Source organism: Micropterus dolomieu, linkage group LG02, assembly GCF_021292245.1.
Source record: "Micropterus dolomieu isolate WLL.071019.BEF.003 ecotype Adirondacks linkage group LG02, ASM2129224v1, whole genome shotgun sequence".
Classification (NCBI taxonomy): Eukaryota; Metazoa; Chordata; class Actinopteri; order Centrarchiformes; family Centrarchidae; genus Micropterus; species Micropterus dolomieu.
In genome coordinates, this window is record NC_060151.1 from 21,886,090 (window position 1) to 21,903,839 (window position 17,750).

The 17,750-nt window shown below is 38.3% G+C and overlaps 2 long non-coding RNA genes across 2 annotated transcripts; one reads left to right on the plus strand and one right to left on the minus strand.

The window, feature by feature from the left end:
* Window positions 1–209: 209 nt before the first annotated feature.
* Window positions 210–5,482, minus strand: LOC123966132. The gene is made up of 4 exons (XR_006823891.1): window positions 5,444–5,482; window positions 4,515–4,564; window positions 4,243–4,318; window positions 210–3,868 (listed from the first exon to the last, which is right to left on the minus strand). It is a non-coding gene; the product is annotated as an uncharacterized LOC123966132 (long non-coding RNA).
* Window positions 5,483–12,704: 7,222 nt separating this feature from the next.
* On the plus strand, window positions 12,705–13,606 carry LOC123966124. The gene is made up of 3 exons (XR_006823890.1): window positions 12,705–12,739; window positions 12,813–12,906; window positions 13,200–13,606. It is a non-coding gene; the product is annotated as an uncharacterized LOC123966124 (long non-coding RNA).
* Window positions 13,607–17,750: the final 4,144 nt, after the last annotated feature.

The following is a 17,750-nucleotide window of genomic DNA, read 5'->3' on the forward strand; positions in this document are numbered from 1 at the left end:
GTGACATGTACTTAATTCTTTTAGCTATATTTACCCTTTGTCTCCAAGAGTACATACACAATATATTTCAAGAAAAACAAAGCAACTGAACACATCACATTTTAATTAGAACTTTATTTGTCCAATCTGGTTATGTTACAAAAAGACAATATAAATTACAAACATATGACATATGTAACAATGACCACACTATAAAAACAGTAAGCTCAACTCTGCACACAGTAAACTGTCTCTAAAAAAAAAATGGGTAAAATGCGCCAAGAACAATTGGCCTTTGAATTAACTTTGCAAAATATAGCAGAAATAGAATAAACATACTTGTGAATATCATAATTTGTGTATAATCACCTATAATGAGCCTTTTTATGTGTACAGACGGCACAGGTCATCTTACTCAAGAGTCCGCCATGCTACACAGTCATGTTTCTACAGTAGGGCAAAATGGACAAACCAAGGACTGGCTCTAGGTAGCGCCAAGTGTGCAGGAGAAACTATGGTGGCAGTGAAACTTCTGAAAAATGGGAAGGACCTATCTAGAGTCATTGTTTGGTTTGTCCCTTCAGAGCTACTGTAGTTACATGGTGGCCTCTGATGAAGACGACGCATGCAGTCTTGTAGAAATAGACAATTTATTAGGTACACCTCGAACAATCTACTGCTTTGCTATAAAGTCTACTTTTATGATGCATTTAATGGTAATGGATTGTTAGTGTCACAGAGGTATTGTTTTAGCATTGAGGTCATAGCTGGAGATGGTGTTGGACTGGACTACATTAGAGTCAGAGGTTTTTCTAATATTATGCTCACCTCATGGATGTAAATAGGGAGGACAAAAAAAGAGAAGAGAAACCTCTCACTATAATGTAGATCAGTATAACACCACTTTTAACTATCAACTCAAACATTTAATTGGAGGCCTATTTACACATTTCTGACAATTTCACAAAAACACTGTACACTTTGTAGAAGAATTGGCTTAACTGAACTCATATGGCAAATATGCACCAAGTGATTAACAATTACACAACTGAACAGAATACCAGTCCAAAATCCAATGTTCTCTTATGTAAACAATAAGACAGTCCACCAGCCACATTATAAGAGCATCTTGCCAGACAGTAGTCAGCAGCTTAGGTACACAGGTAATTTTTCAGTCATTGAATTTAGTTTGAAAGGTCTCCAGGATCTAGATCCAGCACTACAATTTGGAAGACCTCAAAACTAACTTTTGATTCTTGGGTTTTTCAGATCCAAGGCACAGGTTAGTCCCAACAACTAGCAGCAATCTGAGGACAGTGATGCCCTTATTCACAGTCCCTACATCAGTAGGTTCTTTGACTGATCCATATTGGTTCCGCAGCAGGTAAAGCTTCACCTCTCATCCCAACTCCTCTTGAACAGAGGTTAGAGCTCACTTTCTTTGTAATAACTTTAGTCTCGATATTAATGAATGCACACAGAAGGAATAATAAATGTATTCTGTAGTTTATTTATAAATCACTCTCCATATAAATACTTATATACACACACGTTTAATATCAGTCATTCACATTATAGACACCACTACTGACTATATTTCTGGGTGCATTGAAAAACATTTTGTGGAGTCAAGTAAAAAAGATTTTTGGGGATTTTATATACATATCTGTTAGAAAATGTATTTAAAGGCAACACATAACATGTGGGGTTAAGCCAGGTACCTTCAGGAGTAAGTTTGTGATGTCGGGTGTAACTTCCCTATTAGCCAGTATGACTAAAGGTGGATAGGTTTTACCCTAGGTATGCCCTACACTGCATCTCTAAACTGCTTTGAGCAGGTTATCTTAAGGTTACCCTGCATATGTGGACTACACACTACATCTGTCTTCAGTGTAAAAGAGAACAATTTATACATACCACTTGATAAAATATTTTTAGATTTCATCCTGACTTGTTCCACTGGGGATAAAGCTAAACAATTAATTCCATTTGCAATTATATTGCGATATGATAAAACAAGATTTTCTAATAGCAAAGGCTGCGATTCCACTGGTCACATGATAAGCGAGAGTAAAGCTGTCTGCAGAGGAAGCATCAAGTTGAGGTGTTGTCGGAAAATTACTAAGCTAGTCTATTAGATGCGAGAGGTATCACTTGGTTTTATTTTTGTTGGCCAACTTTTGCATTGAACCTCAAACGGAATGTTTTTTTGTTTGCTTGCTGGGATACAGAAATGGAAGTTTTAGTTGAGAGATGGAGTCTTGTAGAGATGTGAACTGAGAGTAGGACTCATTAATTACAGGAAAGAGCAGTGGATGTTTAATCTATCTAATATTGTGTGCATTCATAATGATTTGTTGCTTGTCTGTTTTAAATAATACAAAAGATAAAGAGCTTACAAAATAGTTGCATATCAATCGCATTGATAAAATTAAAAAAATGCAACTAGATTATTATTATCATTAGGGTGAGGGTTAGTAATAAGAGAAATAAATTCATAGATGAAAGTGGAAAATTTACAAGAACAAAACTTCCCTGTGATTAAAGTCACAAAAAATCCAAATCACTGGAGAGAATATTCAAGTTTTTACTTGTATATTTGTGATCCCCCCATGTAAATTTACCACATCTTGGATATTCTGAGTTTTTTCTCGGATTATTACCCCTCTCCCCTGGCCCAATTTTTTTTTTAATTTATTACAATATACCTAATATGTAGTTGTACCTACAGCATATACAATATATACAATAAGAAATAGAGAACTACAAACACAACACTGAATTACAAATTTACTCTGCACTGCCAACAAGCCTCCCTGGAGTTGTTGGCCACCACGATGTTAGATCTGGCCATTAATGTTTCTTTACACTCCTCATATCCTGACACAGTCAACGTGCATTCTTCTGGGGAAAATGCGGAGCATGCGCCGAGCACAAACTCCACACAGAAAGAGGCGGGGCAAGCCAGTGTGTTTACCTGAGGTGTAGGCTTCTTGTGGGTCTGTGTGTTGGGAGAAGAGAATTCCGAGGAAGGTGTGAAGCATATTTAAAAATGTGTAATAATAATATTTGTGCTAATTAAATCGTCTATCAGCCCAACCCTTGTGTGTGGTATCTAGGGCTGAACGATTTTCACAGATATTTCCTGAGCTGACAGGTAGCTGTGTGTGTGATGCAGGCACCTATCGCCACAATACGCTTACCTTTCAACACGTAAGTTTTGTTATGCATTTTTCCTGTCAGTCAAAGCGGCGGATGGCCTGACGATTTCACCCACCACCAAGTTACCCGCGGGTGCTACTTTCATTCCCTGTGTGACACTAAAGTTTCTGTAGCGTCAGCTTCTGTCAAGCTTAAGGCCGTTGTACAACAAGAAGGCAAGGTACAGCGTAACGTGCGAAGTTGATGCTTCGTCTGCACTCTGCTTTACTCTACCAGAGAGTAATCGCAGCCTTTGTGATTAGAAAATCTTGTTTTATTACACTGCGATATCATCGCAAATGCAATTAATTGTTCAGTCCTATTGGTATCCTTGGCTTTTTGTAATCCTTTTTGTTTTAGCACAAAATATGTAGTTGAATCCTAATCTTTAGCCTGATATGATTCCATAACTTTCAAACTGCTTGTTACAGAAAAAAAAAAAAAAAAAAGGACACACAAAGAGTAATCCCTCCCTGCTAACTCGCTATGCTTCTCCTTTGCATGTTTGGGATCTCCTCTCAGTCATCAATGAATACATTAGTTAAAACTTCAAAAACGAACACTTAATAATCCTGAGAACTATTTTGCTGACCTCAAAGTCCTTCATCAAGGCACTTGCATCTTCTCCCAGATGGTCAAGGAGACATCGGATGATGACCTCTCGTTTTTGTTGAATGAAGATTCCACTCTGGAGAACAGAAAGTCTTTAAACAACTAATAAAATCTGCACATTCAAGCAGAGTTTTGCTTTACTGCACCCACTTTGTCAAAATGGTTTCAATTTAGTTAACATTGAATAAATGAAACATCAGCAGCATAGAACCGGTATTTGTGGTGGGATGCAAAGTAGATGCAATAAAAAAAAACATGGAAAACTTATGGCACAGATGAACAGGCAGATGCATGACCATGACCAGAATGAAGACAGAAAAGCAAGCAATGTTAAAGCTAGGGTCGGTAAGATTTATTTAAAATAACCGTTCATTTCACATGAGACAGATAAGAGTGGCTCCCTCCACTCCAGAAGGAATACAATTGTATAACCTGAAGTAGAATACTCACTTCTGCCCGATGCCACTCGCCAACACTGACGTGAATTTTGGCTCAATATTCAGCGATGATCCTCTGGAATTCTGCACTGAAAAAAAGAAAGAACTGGCAACACAATCTATTATCATTTCAAGTCTGCAAATCCAATCCTACGTGTTCAAAATTAAGGTGCAACTCACTGCTTTCCTAAATTTGTGTAAACCAAATTAAATGTGTTGGGATACTTGTTTTAATACAACACATTTAATCCTCCAGGAACACTATAATAAAAGGATGATATCTACCTGCTGTTTTGTTATCTTCGATCAGCTTCTTTCCCTTAGTGGTGTTGGTGCTGTGAAACAAATAAAATATGATAATAATAATTACCTGTCTTGACAATAAATTTAACTTCTCTTGCTCTAGCCATCATATAATGTTTTCCAAAAATATGACAAAACTTAATTTGGACAAAGAGGGCACTCATCTAAAGAAAAAATGTAAAATACCTAGAACAATAATTAAAAATGTAACTGTTGGAGAGAGACCAGAGAAAACTTAACATGTTATACTAGTACGGGTTAAATTTCATTAACATTTTTTAAAAAGAATAAATTCATAAATTCAGACCAGGTTTAGAATTTATTAACATTTTAAATATGAGAGTAAATGTTGTGTCTAACACAGCAGCAGTAAAGTTTACAACAGCAAAGTCACTATATACACTTAATAAGACTCACTGGAAAAAGATCTGAAATGTCAATAAATAAAACATATTCATGACATCAAAATACTGAGTTTAGATTAGAAATGATGTCCAGACATCATCAGTCATTCATCCTGTCCCCCTCCAACATGTGCTGCTCAGGTAATTCACTGGTTTGTCTCAGCCTGATAAGCAGTATGTGTATGCGTGCAGGAACTATACCTCTGCCTCTCAAACTCGTTTTCTACTTTTCATAGGGGCGCTGTGAAAAAAACACCCACGTCGACATAGTTTTCACAGCGCCGTATCGCCAATATGAATACAAAAATATACCATGCAAAGTTTTATGGTTAGTTATGGTTGTGCTAACATTAACATTAGCTTCTTTGTCGACGTTAGCTCGTTATCTTATAATGCAGTAAACCCTCTAACTTAAGTTACCTATGAAAGCAAGGCTACGACAGTTGTCAGAAAATTACCACCAGTGTGAATATTCATTAACTTTTACTAGCTGGACACTTAACTTACCAGAGTTTGCAGGGAATATTCCAGGTGCTTCTTGTGGTGTGTCCTTCCCTCTTGCTGCCACTTGTTGGTTGCAGAGAGACAGATTTCCCATGAGGCCGCACGATTAGCATTATGTGTGAGGCGTAACTTACTCAATTTATTAAATAGTAGTTTAAGTTGAAATAATATTAAGTTGGAATGAGTAATAATTGTGGTTCTTGAAACTAATCATTAGAATTAATCCATTCTCAACTATGATTTGATTGAAATTTGCCAAAAATATTAAGAATATCTAAAAAATGTAATTTGTCAAGCAAATACTAATTTCATTTTGTGAAATAAACTTAATGATAATTGTAAATTGAACAAATTAGCTGTTAAATCTCTAGGCATTTATTTTGGTATGTACAACTCAAACAATCACTAAAGCGATATTCAGAGATTTTATTAAGTTAGTATAGCTATTTATTACTACGATACTTATGATATTTATTAAGCCTATGACAAATTTTTTAGAGTGTGGCTTTGTTGCATTATCAAATAAGTTATTTTTGGAGGTTAAAAAGTAACTAAGTAACTTTTACTCTGAGTAAATTTTAAATGAGCTACTTTTTACTTTTATTTGTAAGTACATGTAATTTTACTTGTACTTAAGTAAAAGTTCATCAAAGCAATCATACTTTTACTTGAGTAGAATATTTTTGTAATCTTTCCACCTCTGTTCTAATGTAATCTGTCAGTTTTCTACATTTTCTGGTTTAACAGCATATAACAGACTCTGGAGATTTGTCCTTGGATGCACTTTTAGCACTAACTTCATAATGTATGATGCACTTAAATGGCCATCTCCAAATGTAAGAAGACACATTCACTGCCTTCAGCTTATATTCAATTGCATTCATTAATCTTCCTTATTTACAAGTTGTATCTTATTCCTTTTACTTCAAATGATCAAATTAGGCACTCAGCTCTATTTCTCTGTCCAACAAACAATTGGCAAAATAGCTTTTATGTTCATCACTTTGTATGTTTAAGCACACCCTTTTTCTTACCTTGAGATGGACTGCTTCTGTATCAATGATGTATTTTTTTTGAGTTGGTGATCCACTCACTCTGCTGCTTATCTAGTATTGGACATTTTGGCCACTTAGTGGTTGTAATCTTTTCTAACATTGTGTGTGTTTTGTCTGTTGTCTGCTTGTGCATTGCCATATTGATAACTGTATTTCTATTTTTTACTGTGTCACTCTGTGACACTGTGACACCGTGTTCCCCGGTGGCTTGTCCCGGGCCTGAAAACCTCTTTCTCCCGACGAGCACACCTCCTATGCTATTGATGTAAATAAACACTGACACTCCCCCAGTACTCTGAGCTCCTGAGCAGCGCATGCATGCAACGCATGCCAGTAAGTGACTTCTGTGTTACAAGAGAAAAGGTCCGTGTTGCAACAATATACTTTCATCCTGGTGGTGCAGCTCCTGATTGGAGTTTGAGGTTTATTTTATTTTTTTCTGCGACTATCTAACTAATGAAAAGTTTGTCGACTGAGACTCTTCTCCTCGACTAACAGTTTAGTCGACTATTAGGGGCAGCCCTACATAAATGTAATGTAATTTTAACCTTTAAGCATTATAAACCCACCTCTGTAGCACTATTTAAGCTGCTTTTAATATTTAGGTTTCCAAGGTTGCATATAGACAGTATGGTTCTCCAAGCTTTAATTAATACCCCAATATAAAGCCATAGGCCAATATAAAGCCATAGGCAGCTAATGCCAGTGAACCAAATCAGAAAAACAAGTGTTGCCCAGCATGATAGTACAAAGAAATGAGGTAAACAAAAGGCTGGTGAAGAAAGGTGAATATTTTGCAAGCTAAATATCCACATATTTTCCTTAATGGCTTATAGGGACCAAATCCGAGCTAATGAGTTCATTTGTTGGCTAGAAATATGACACCAGTAAGGTCATGTTGCTCTGCTTTTGCACATTCAGCAAACACAGAACAAGCAGTTGACAAACCAATAGAATATCAGTATTTAGTTAAGTTTAAATATTATCAAAGTAAAACTGTCAAATGAGGATAAAATCTACTGAACATAACATAATAAAACAATTCAAGTTATTTAAAGGTTCAGTGTGTAAGTTTTAGTGGCATCTAGTGGTGAGGGTTGCAAATTGCAACCAGCAGCTTACGGTGCATTCACGTGCTCCTTGGATTGTCCCATTTCCCGAGTTGTGAAGTTGTTCATCCGACTTCAGTGTGTGTTCATGTGCTCTTAAGTCAGAATGTGGAATTAAAATGAACGCTACTACAAAGATGTGTTTGATTAGCATTATCAAGGCATATACATAGGCTATACATCTTAACTGTTGTGATGAAATGAATGAAATGTTGCTCTGTGTCTGCTGCATCTGTGAATAAGCAACTGTTTGCTTAGAACTGCCAAATAAACTTAAAACGTTTAGATGCTGATGTAGCCCAAATGGACTGTCAGTTAAAGGAGCTGAAACTGAATGCTGCACTAGTGGACCAGCATCTCAGACCAAAACACACCTACGCTATGAGCCACCAGACTCCACCTCACAGATCATCGTAAAGCACACTGCATCGTTAGTTTTTCCACTGTTCCAACAATCACCTACTCTGTTTTGATCTAAATAAACCCTTACATCACTCTCCTCAAAGCCTACCGTTTTACAAGGGGACTCACATAAACTGACAACCAGACTGGCAACCAAAAAAAAGAACAGAGAGGCTCGGATGGGTAGGACTGCTTTCAATTCCTTTTGCTCCATATTAATGGAACAAACTGCAGAACAAATTCAAGTTAAACCCTCTGGTGTTACTTACCCATTTTAGAAATGTTAGAGAGAATAGAGAATCATTATGATGTGCCTAAAAAGAGACTCTGGTCTCAGTCTTTTCGTTGTTAAAATAAATTTTTTTTATTTAGAAATGACAGCTACAGGGAGTGTAATATCATTCTCTGCTCAGGATGCCATTACTCCACCATATCTTTACATGCCAATGTTTAGAATCTCATATACAGAACCTTTATTAAGTGTTGATAATGTTTTTGCTTTGCAATCATCAAATTACTATAGTATTGATGCTCCACAAAGACTACTGTGTGATGGAATGTAACACTCATTTCAAACTCTTGTTAAAGTGTTAAAGTGTCTGCACATGATTATCAGCAGGATCAAAGTTTGCTAAACTGTGTTGGTGAATGGTGAAATGTTGCAAAATCGACTCTTCTTACGCTGTAAAAACTGTGCGTTATTAAAAAGTATATCTGAGTCCCTCTGGGATTTACATGCTGTGTAATGACGCACTCCCTCCTTGTTCTCCTTTGAGCTTACTTTTGTCAGCAGTTTCATTACTTTGCACTTTGCTACTAAGCAGGTGGAGCTAATCTATCTAGTTTGCCCTTCAGTTATGGTTTACTGTCCGGGGGACTGGACACAAGTGTCTCCAATAATCCCTTAATTAGGCAATGATGGACTATTCATTTAGTATGCAAAGCTACAAATCTCCCCATCCACTGAGCGGAGCCCTCTGCAGTCATACGGAGGCCAACGCTAATGATCTCAGCAAGTGGCAGCAATCCATTGGAGCGCTGCAGCAAGTGCACATTAATCTTGCGGGTGATCCAGTTGATGAATGACCCTGGCCCAGAAGCCCTGGCAGATCCCACCTTAATTATGCTGAGGGAGCCACACCTGGGAGGCACCAGGGGACATCTTGCTAACTTAGGAACAGCGACTCAGGAGAAGGCCTGTGGTTCAAAGGCAGCTCCAGTCTCGGCGTCACTGTAACGTCTTGGGAAAAGTGAGCCTTTACAGTAACTCCACCGAGGACATTATAGCTGGGACTGACTTCCAAAGCACAATTGGTGGAAAGGGCAAATGGATGTCATTAATTCAAGACGCTATCCACTGATAGGTCATTAGAGGAAAGTGATTTTTAGGCCAGCTCCAAAAGAAACTCATTCAAGTGCTTTTTCTGTGATGATGCTTCCAATAGAACCTAATAGTTTCACATTTTCACCACTTCTTTAATTGTACCCCATTATTTGGCTGTGCTCTGACATGTTTAAAGAAAAAAGCACAGCAGGCTAAGTGTTACATCAGTCTAACATCAACACCCTAAAGATAGCACACTGGCACAATGGGAGGATGAGTAAAAAAAAAGAAAATGTGATCAAAACGCATGAGTAAATAATATGACGAAAAAGGAGGAAAAAACCAAGCCCTCTGCTAACTTGTCTGATTATACATTACAAAGAAAGACATGGACACTATGCTCCAAAACACTGACAAATTCCTTATCTCTCAGGGAACATTCAAGGTCATATTAAAATAGTTGGTCTCTCCAGATTCAAGAGGCAAACCCCACTTACAGAGCTCATCACCTTTTAGATATTCAAAATACAAAATGCTGTACAGTAATAACAAAACTGTTTTGGGTTTGTCTTGTTGGACTGAGAACAAGGTGTTTTTGTCGTTGTCACTGTGCTGCTGAGAATGTGTGGCGAGTAGATGAGAGGAGGAGATTGGGAGAGTCTTGAAATGAGTTTTTGCTCCAAACCATATTGGTATTGGTCATTTTGTGCTGTTGAAAAAATAAATTGTGATTTTTGCCCTAGTGACATATAAACTATTTTGTGTGAAAACATGCATTTTAAGAAACACTTAATACGCTTAAAATGTTCAGAATTTATGGAACCTTGATGGTAAAATAGGTCATATTAAAATATTCTGCAGTGACTGTAGAAGGGCGTCCTAATGGCCTCTTACTGATCCTGTTGGGAATTCTCGATCCATGTGAACAATGAGCCGCCTTGATATACACGTTCTTCATTTTCCCTCCAGTAATGATCTACTGGTCCTCATAGGATGTTATTGAACATATGACCCATTCATAGAGGTTATTGGATTCTTTGGCACAACAAACACCAGTAGGGAAAATGTGTCCCTTTTCTTGCTGCAAAGCCACTTTTTGTGATGCCACTATCTAGCTATCTAGCTATAGATATATGTATATATTGTGAATCAATGCAACACCAATTGCTGCATCACCAACATCCAACAAACTGATATAGCCGCATCCACGTACAATAAAGTTAGAATTCAAAAGGTCAGCTGAAAATGTGACAAAACCCAAAGGAGTTCTCTTAAGGGCCAGCTGAATTTAATACACATCAATCTCTTTTTATCATCTAATTAGTCCACAGTGTGGCAGCCAGGACAACATCGGAGGGAAGCAGAATTATTGATCAAGTAAAGCATAGTATCTATCATTTCACCCCAACATTGACATTCCAGCCATTTGAAAACAGGGAAGACAATATAACCGCAGGAAAGTGCGATGAGAACGCCATTCAAAACAGAGGCCATTTGTTTGTTCTCCTCGGTTAGGCCATCGACTAAATGACATGTTGTTCTGATTTTCCAGTGAAACAACTACTGCAATAATAAACACCACAGGAAAAATGGCCATCTGTATTTTGAATCATAACATGAAAGATTATTCTGTAGTTTCTGATAATTACAGGATGTCTAACAGTTGAATGGCATAGTATGTAGTTAACTACAGAGAAATAGTCATATCCCTCAAAATTCATATGGATGAAAGTCTTGTTGATGTTTGCAACTGTCTTTTATTCAAATATAGAGGAAGTTGATTTCTTATTGTTAGACCCATAAATAAGACTTTTTCATTATTTTACATTACACAGTCTGGCAATATGTACAGTAGCATCCCCATGAGCTACAAATGATATGTTTTGAAAGTTTAGTAATTATTGGGTGTGAGGATTACCATCTGGAAAAACCTTCTAGATGTAGATTGTTCTGTAATACTCTTCTGTTTTTATATTTATGTCAATGGTGGCAAAACCAGGTAAAGTCTACCTGAAACCATTTCTCTGTTCAAAGTTCATTTGTAAATAGGATCTATGGTCTAAGTGTGCATTGTGCCATAACCTAGGGGGAATGAGATGAAACAGGAAATGGATGAGTGGGCATGTTATCATTTTTTTCCAGAAGCTAAGGCCAGGTATTCCTCTGTTAGAATCAACAGCAAATTCAATAACTTCATTCTCTACAGAGGACATGACATGATAAAACATACATGCTGTGTCCCAATTCATAGGTGAACAAAGGAGCATCTTTGAGAAGACTGAAGTTTTGTCGCTGAACCTGCATATCTTTCACAAATTAGGTGGTTCTGCATCAAAACTAATGGAGCATTTTTGCAGTTCTTATATGTCAAGACAAATACCTGGTAAATAAGACATGTCCACGTATTTCCTGTTTTGCTGCATACTGAGGACCTCAAATGATGCGACCTCCAAATTCAGCTGAACAAGGCTGCCTTTCTTATTCACATTCGGAGTAATCTTTGAAATGCGACAGACCTTGTTGACGCATTAAGATGTATTTAGTTTTGGAATTGTGAAATTTGAAGGAGGCAGCTCCTGAACTGGGACACGGCCACAATCATCTCCACTGAGATCTGTAGCGTTATGATAAACAAATCAATGCTGTCAATCCCAGCATCAATTAGTCATTCTGACAGTTGACCCTGCTGAGTTGTGCCAGCAAGTTCAGCAATTCAAAAACAGCTTTCTAGCAACAATAATAGTCTAAAGTGACAGATAATATATCTGGTTTCAAACAGTCCACTCAGGAATTCTTAGTTTTTGCAGCTATGCAGGAATAACAACGAGAGGACAGTGGACAATGTAACTATCCAGTGTGAGTGCTGGAATGTGTGTCTGCAAAAACCCGTGCTCCAAAACATTTTTTATTTAACGCAGGATCAGATAATTTGTCAGGGTATGAATGTTTGTGAAGAATGACCAATGAAGACAAGTGCACACATCAGTGGAAAACATCTATACACACTTTCTTAATTTAGAAAATGATCTAAACAGTGCAAATGATTGTTGTTATAAATCACAATCATGTGAATTTGTACATTGCACAGGAACAAGCTTAATAGAAAACTAAATCAATAGCTGTCAGCTCCTACACTTAGACACATAATTTGGTATTTCTTTAAATGCCCCATTATCTGATTGTTTGACCTTCAGTTTCTCTGTCACCTGATTCCTTTCTGTCAAGAAAACGTACATAACTCATGTGATAGGCAGGCTTTTGGCCTAGTAAGGCTGGTCGGTTGCAGCCTCTCAGTGAAGCTCCACCCCCCTGTCCCTCTAGAAGCAGGCACACACCTGTGCCGCTTTAAGAGTTGATTTATAGAGAACACTCAGGATCTCTCTGTAGGCATTGAGTGGCTAGTGAGCGGGTATGTCTTGTAGAAGTTATGAGTCTGACAATGTTTTAACTTGTGAACATGTTTTAATTTGTTTTAATCGCAGGTATTTTAAGCCACCTGTCGTCCAGACCTCATCAGCTGAATAGCCTGTTGTGCTAAAGTTCACCACAGAGAAGGCAGTAGTTGTTAACCCTGAGGTAAAAATATGTTGTCTAGTAGAGCTATGCAAGTTTACTAGTTTGTGTGCCTTTTGATAACATGATTCATATTGCAGTGGGCATAAACATCTAATCTGTAAATGAGGTGGAGTCAGAGCTGGGTTGACTATTTATTGCATTGTTTGAGGTAAATATCATGTGTCAGGCATTTAGCAAGTATGTTTTTGTAGTATGTGTTAAAAAACTGAACTGAATTAAATTCTTGTAATCTTTGCCTGCCTGATCAACTGCTGCTATTCTTGCTTGAATTTTTATGTCTGTTCTCTAAATAGATTTGTTACAGGTGGATGGGCCCCTGTGAATGTGTTTGCTGTCTAAGGGTGTGGCTCTTCCCTTTTTTGGCTATACAATTGCCCTCAGCTTGTTGGCCATTTCTTCCCCTTTTAGTGTTCTGCCAGACGGACAGGGTGGTGGATTGTGGGAACCCCTTTCCCCTTCACTGCATGTAGTGGTGTGTATGACAGCTGTGTGCGTATGCTTAACTTAGTTTTATTGTGTGGCGTTTGTGTGTATCTTGCTGTGTTTAGGTGGCTGCGCCCCAGTGTGAGTGGTGGTGTCAAGGCACCTGGGTGGCCCACATGTAACCCCCCTACAGGTCTGGCTCCTGTAGATGCTGAGGTGTCTTTAACCGTGTGCTTTTATCCCTTAGCATTTCTGTCAGTAATGGCATCTACATCCCGTTTGTGCTTGTGCAGCGAAATTGCCCAAAGCCTGATTTATAATTTTTTAAATAAATCTGAATTTTATTAATTGTGGGAAACTCATGGCAACTGGTAATTATTTGGGGATTTGAACCCCTCTCTATTTGCCTCAGTTACACTCAGAACTAGCAATCCTAAACATTCAAACCTTTGACTGAAGTAGATCACATGTGGGTTAGGTTTGAATTTGCAGAAGACCAAAAAAAAGAACTAAGGAATAGAATAGAGGATTATTAAGGTGCATCCAAATTCCTTATGGGACATGCTGGATGGAGGGGGAAGGCCTCTTCATTGTTGGAAACCTTTAGACCAGGTCACTTTTTGTTCCAACAAGGTGATGCGCACTGCTAAATAAAGGGTTGTAGCTTAGAGTTCTGGGCTAAACACTGTAATCTGCTTCCATTTTATTTCCATTCTCACTGCCATTAATGTTGTATGTAGGAGTATGCATAGGAAAATGAGATCACATTTTATTCCACTATTGTCCAGAGCAATGGAAAATCCATCGTCAACCGCTTATCCTGTGTACAGGGTCGCGGGGGGCTGGAGCTAATCCCAGCTGACATTGGGCGAAAGGCGGGGTACATCCTGGACAGGTCGCCAGTCCATCGCAGGGCCAAACAGGCAACCACTCACATCCACACCTAAGGACACTTTTGGAGACTCCAATTAACCTAGCCTGCATGTCTTTGGATGGTGGGAGGAAGCTGGAGCACCTGGAGAGAACACACGGGGAGAACATGCAAACTCCACACAGAAAGGCCGGGGCAACTGGGGAACCCACGACCTTCTTGCTGTGAGGCGACAGTGCTAACCACTATGCCGCCCTCAACGGAAAATGCGAGCATTTATATTTTAGCCGAGACACTAGGCAGTCACTATCAGTTTTTATCTCACTACTGTGTCTCAAGAATAAAGGGGTTCCATACTTTGAAACGCTACAAAACCAGTAACAACATTTTGGTATGTTAGCATACCCATTTTAAGGCGCATGCACAGTATTGAATTGCTTTTAGGAGCCAAAACATTTCTTTCATTGCTGTCAAACACACCCAAATTCCCATCAAAGTGTGCATGTGTACAGCTGCAAAGTGGGACACATATTTGCACATTGCGTTTGTGTTTATACATCCCAGGTTTTGTTTATATGCACGGCCCCAGGCTTCAGGTCTCTGGATGCATGGAATTCATGTCTTCTGATATATTTGGTATGCTAACAAAAACCAAATGCTTTCCACAGAGGTTTGTGTAATACTGATCCAAATGCATTTGCCAGGACCAAGAATAAAGCATAGTAGTCTCACATCCCTCACTGGGCAGCTGAATATAAAGGTGATTTGTGGCAATAAATGTGACATTCCTGTTTGGTGTATAGAAATTCATTCTTTTGTCAGTAGTTTGAGATTCTACATTAAAATGTCCAAAATCATATAGCATCTTTTAACAATCCTTCTACTAAAGGCCCCATACTGTACAGGAAATGTTTGTTTTTTTTCTTCCAATCTTCCTGCAGAGAAAGTCTTCAAAGTAATTCATGAAGAAAATGCCTTCAAGTATCACTTTAAGGCATTTTCCTCATGAATTTTGTTATTTTCATTAAATGGAGACAAGACTCTAGTGAACCTGAGCCAGCCCTATACAGTGTAGAGTGTGCCCAGGTTTATGTATCCAAATGTTTTATTTAATATATTTCTCCCTAAGAATGTAATTAGGGTACTTAATTTTGTCTTGTAGTCTGTGACTCATTCAAAGCTTGCAATACTGAAATTTGTGCAAGAAATTAGCAGGTCGTATAAATATTGATCAATTCGTTGTGTGTAGATTTTACTGCAGGAGAAATGGGTGCACTTCATGCTATTTTGTACAGTCTCCTTTGTTATTGTTGTGGTTCCTAAACAATTGATCTGAGCAACAATCTCAGGGTTGGAATAGTGAAGCCAATGTGAAAGTGCCTTGAACCAGCATTTTTTCTAACAGCCAGCAGATGGTCACTTTGATTGGTTCACAGTAAAATAGACATAATACAGGGTATACTTTAGGGCGGAGCTACCTTGTGATTGACAAGTCGCTAACAAGTGGATGTAGCCACTGCAACGTCCACCACTAGTTTGTGGACTACCATTTTAAAACCTCCAGTTTGGCAGTTAGGCTGTCGCCATCTTGGTTTCTTGAACCGGAAGTGACCATATTCGGAAGAGAGGTTGGAGCTTGCTATCTTGTTTAGTAAGGTGCATCCATAATTTACATTAACGGTGTAAAAATCAACAGCCAACTTCTTAGAGTGTATTTTAGTATAACCAGACGCTGAATAAGACATTTTTAGGTAAGTTGTTACAATTATCTTTCGTGAAATAAAAACACACTGTGGCTGTATTCGGAACTTACTACTATATACTACTGGAAACCACAGTACGTACTATATACTGCATTTTATAGTATTATTCAGTATGAAACTGGAAGTGAGTTTGGAAAGTGGAAGTAAATAAGAGAAATGTAAGTACCACTTATAGAATTGAATTTATTAGTAAGGACAGCCTCTTGAGATGCATCATCTCATTTTCAAGAGGGTCCTATAAGGGTATGGTCTTTTTCTAATTTAATATTTTGTAAGGAGAACATCTGTTACAAACATAATGTTATAGCCAGATGCATTTGTCCTACTACCCATTACAAAACCATAATGCTGTTTAAGCCTGCTAAGCTAACGTATGATATCATGAGGACAGCAGCGTTAATCTTAGCGAGCTATCAATACCAAAAACACAAAATACATAACTTAAAACTAGCTTTGAGTTATATTTTTTTGTTATCAGGGACAGAGCATTTATTCCTCTTTGTCACTGACAGGTGTGTTGCTGTTTGCCATTGCCACAACAATGACCGGTTGCTGAGACTGCCTTATTAAATAAATATTACATTTGTACATTATTTGTCCGATACATACTTTTTTCCAAATCAGTATTACTTGGGGTATCTTTTACATACTGCATTACATTACATTGTACATTTAGGCTATATTTACATTTATTCATTTAGCAGACGCTTTTATCCAAAGCGACTTACAATTGCTATACATGTCAGAGTTCACATGCCTCTGGAGCAACGAGGGGTAAGGGTCTTGCTCAGGGACACATTGGTAGATGGGTCACAGTGGGAAATTGAACCCGGGTCTCTCACACCAAAGGCATGTGTCTTATCCATTGCGGCATCACCACCCCACAGGATGTAATGCTAGTATAGTAGGCAGTTTTGAATACAGCCTGTGAAAAGGTCAAAGTCCTTAGACGAAAACTCAGACAGCACCCAAAAACAAATTCACGGCAAGTTAAATATACACAGTGCAGTGCTTTTTTGAATCGCCTCTATCCTGATTGACAGGTCGCCGTGGTAGTGACTTGTCAATCACAAGGTAGCCACACCCTAAAGCATACTTTGCTTTATCTTCTATTTTACTCTAAATAGGATCATAATTTATTAAATGAACATCAGCCTGTACCCTAAACTCATTAGGGAAGAATGTACTGAGTTAATAAATTAAGGGAGAAGTAGGGTCATTTCGTCATTAACTACAATGCAAATAAACTTCTTTTTGCAACCAGTGTAGATGCCCCCTGCTTGCCATTAGAGTGACTTGACAAACATCTTTGTCAGTCCCAGTGGAACAACAGGGTGTGGTATTATTCACATGACTCAGTTACACTGAGCACATTTTGGCAGGTACAGTCTGGACGGCTGTACCTGCCATAATCTCCCCACAATGGCCGTTCATCTCAGCTCCACCAGACAGGCTCAGACTTTGGCAGAGTTCAGAATCAGGTCGTTTTTAAATTAGAAGAACCAAATCTTAAGGTGGTGCAGCAGCTCTTGAGCTGTAACTATATTGAGAAAGTGCCAGGGGCCTGATGTATTTTGCACTGACAGCACAGAAACGTTATGTGTGCTGCAGCATTTAGACAGTAATTTGGTTTTTTAGGAAAAAACTGTCTCTAGAGTCCTTTGTGTTACACCTTGTGATTATGAATCAGACACTGAAGGAGCTCTGTCACTGCATTAGTTTACCATAGAAGCAATGGCAGGTGTTGTATAAGATGCAGTTTAGTCCTTAACCTCATCTGTGCTAAA